Source organism: Alexandromys fortis, unplaced genomic scaffold (genome assembly GCF_014885135.2).
Source record: "Alexandromys fortis isolate MF-2015 unplaced genomic scaffold, M_Fortis_MF-2015_v1.1 scaffold_13, whole genome shotgun sequence".
Classification (NCBI taxonomy): Eukaryota; Metazoa; Chordata; class Mammalia; order Rodentia; family Cricetidae; genus Alexandromys; species Alexandromys fortis.
In genome coordinates, this window is record NW_026067908.1 from 10,841,190 (window position 1) to 10,844,504 (window position 3,315).

Below are 3,315 nucleotides of genomic sequence, written 5' to 3' on the forward strand. Positions count from 1 at the left end.
ACCTCTCCTGTTCCCAAGCCCATTATTTCTACCCTGTAATAACCAAATAAGGTCAATTTGTTCTTGAAAATAAATCAGAGGTGGTATAATTTATTTTGATGACTCTATTTACATATGTTAATTATATGTAATAATAGATTTCATTATGACATTTTATTCATATATATAATGTGTTTTGATTATATTCATTTTCTATTACTCTCTTTTGCAAAGCTCATTTCCCCCTTTCTTCCTTCCTTCCTTTCTTTTTTTGAGGCTGTGTAGCTCTGGCTGTCCTGGAATTCACTCTGTAGACCAGGCTGGCCTCAAACTCAGAGATCTGCCTGCTTCTGCCTCCTGAGTGCTGCCCAACTTGAAACACAATTTTTAATTGGGCAAACAATTTTTTTCTTTTTGAGATTGTGTTTAATTATAACATTTCTTCTTTCTTTCCTTCCCCCCCCCCACTCTCCTTCAAATTTGTGGCCTTTTTTCGTTGTTATATATGTATTTTTATCCACATATATATTCTCAAATATAACCTGCTGAGTTCATATAATGTCACTTGTATGCATGTTTTCATTTGGCACTGGGCAACCAATTGGTGTGCTCCCTGGTGAGGACCGTCTCTCCAGCTCCCAGATTTACTCAGTTGCCTAGAGTCCTTTGTATAGGGCTGAGGCCTGGCAGCTTTCCCCTGTCATGTTTGGCCTGTCCGTTGCTGTCATCCTCCTTGTTTGGCTCATGCTTGGGAGGCTGTATTGGTGAGACTTTATGAGCTGCTGGACAAACAATTCGAACAGATATGCTGCCAAAGGAAAATTGACATACACGAAAAGGTGCTCAAGTTCACGATTCATCAGATAAATAGTGAAAACTACAAAGCATTCCCATTACAAGTTCACGGAACTTGTAAAATTAAAAGGGTCCATCGAGTACTAAGAACCAGTTAAATCCTCTTTTTTTTTTTTCTTTTTTTTTTTTTTTTAATGGCAGGAGGGAAAACTTCCTTGGCTTTCCTCTTTCTTTTACTTTGTATTTATTTTGTGTAGGGGAGCACTGGGCATGGGTGGGTGGATTAGAATACTGCACAGCACCTACTTAGAGGTCAGAGGACAACTTTCAGGATGCTCCTCTTCACTGTATAGGTTCCAGGGAGTGGACTCAGGTCCTTGGGCTTGGCAGCAAGCGTCTTGACCAGCGAAACCATCCTGCCAGCTCCCCATTATCCCCTTCCTCTCTCTTATTTCCTGCTCACTTCTTCTGAGTCCCTTCCTCTCTCCCACATGCCTTCCTTTCACTTTCAGATCTGTGTGGATGTGTCGTGTAAATGAGCGTGTGCATGCACGTTCCTGTGTGCCTCCACAGAAGAGGGGGACATCAGGTCCTGCTCTGACTCTGTCTACCTTATTTCACTGAGACATGGTTTCTTACTGAATATGGAGCTAGGTTGGCAGCCAGCGAGCTCCAGTGATTCTCCTGTTTCTGCTCCTCACAGTGTTTGCGTTATAAGTGTGTGCAGCCACGCCGGGGCTCGTTACGTGGCTGCTGGAGCTTTAAAATCTGTTCTTCATTCTTCATTCCTGCACAGTCAGCGTGCTTACCAGCTGAGTCATATACCCAGTTCCTCAAGTCTTTTCTTTTCTTTTTAATTACACAGTGAGTTTCATCAGAGTTGCTTCCAGGAACATGGGCTCCTTACCTGTGGCTATTCCACCAAAAAAAAAAAAAAAAAAAAAAAAAAAAAGTCTCTTTCTCCCCCATCAGCCATTAACAGGATACAAAACTCCAGAGAGGGTTGAGTCCACGAGCCTCTCCTTGCTCTACTGCAGGATGTTGTTGGGCCCACGCTCATGCAGATGGAGTGCAAGTCAGCACAGCTGATGTGAGCATAAGAGTGTGACATTCATGCCCTGCCTGAAGTCAGCATTCCACCCCTCCTCCAGCTCTGGCCTTCTTCCTGCCCCTCATTTGATAGTCTCAACACCTTGGAAGGGATAGAGATCCACCTGCCTCTGCCTCCCAGATGCCGGGATTAAAGGTGTGCGCCACCACTGCCGGCTAGAGCCTTTTCTTGATTAATGGTTGGTACCGGAGGGTTCAGCCCACTGTGGGTGTTGTCAACCCTGATCAGGTGGTCCTTGGTTGTATAAGAAAGCAGGCTGAGCAACCCATGGGGAGCAAGCCAGTGAGCAGCACTCTTCCACGGCTTCTGCTCCAGTTCTGACTCCAGGTTCTGCCATGAGTTCCCGCTTTCCCGTATGATGGACTGTGATCACGACATGTAAGCCGAAATAACCCTTTCCTCCCCAAGTTGCTTTTGGGCATGGCGTTTCTCACAGCAGGAAAAACCTAGGACAGACTGATAATGTCGACTTTTAAGATAGCATTACCTATGGGCAGTGGTGGCGCACGCTTTTAATCCCAGCACTCGGGAAGCAGAGGCAGGCGGATCTCTGTGAGTTCGAGGTCAGCTTGGTCTACAAGAGCTAGTTCCACAATGGGCACCAGAGCTATAGTGAAACCCTATCTGGGGAAAAAAAAAATAAAAACAAAGATAACATTACCACCCTACCTCTTAGAGTTCTTTCTTCTACTATTCCCAGGGAAATGGTCTCATTTTCACATTTTGCAGCTACCGTATTTGTGTTTCAGGCAAGGTGGAGCAGAGGAATAAGGAGAAAATGTAGGCCTTCCCACCGAATTTGAAAGACCCTTTCCAGAAGCCTCATTCTACACTGTCTGTGCATTTCTTAATTTTCAGGTGATAGTTTACCATAGAGTATGCTAACTCACCCCAATCTTAAGGTATTTTGTTTCCAAGAAGCAATGGCTACCAACACCCATCTTCAGACTTTTATTTTTTTCACAGCACCCCTGGGTCCTCTGGAATCCTGGTGGACAGCAAGGTAGAGCAATAGAGAATAAGAAAATGAGATTTTGAACATTCATAATGAAGACATTAAAGAGATGGTGGTTTCTAATTTACAGGCGCTTTCCCTGTAGAAGACCAGACCTTGGCTGACTTCTCCCTGCATCGCCTAGCACGAGGGCTTCATCACTGACTGCTCAGAACGTCAACATGGGCATTAGGCAAGTGAGGCCAGGCCATTGGAAATTATTTTAAGTCCATTTATTGTGCTTCCTTCTCTCTTTTGTTCTCTGCATACATTTTGTTTCCATTTGCGAAATTGGTATCATAAAAACGTTCTGTTTTGCAAGGGAGCTCATGGTAAACAGCTCCTTCTGGCAGCACGACCCAGCTCTTAGAGCAGAGTGCTTACGTTTCCATCAGAAAGGACTGCTTTGCTGGAACGCTCCTGATTTCATTTTGAT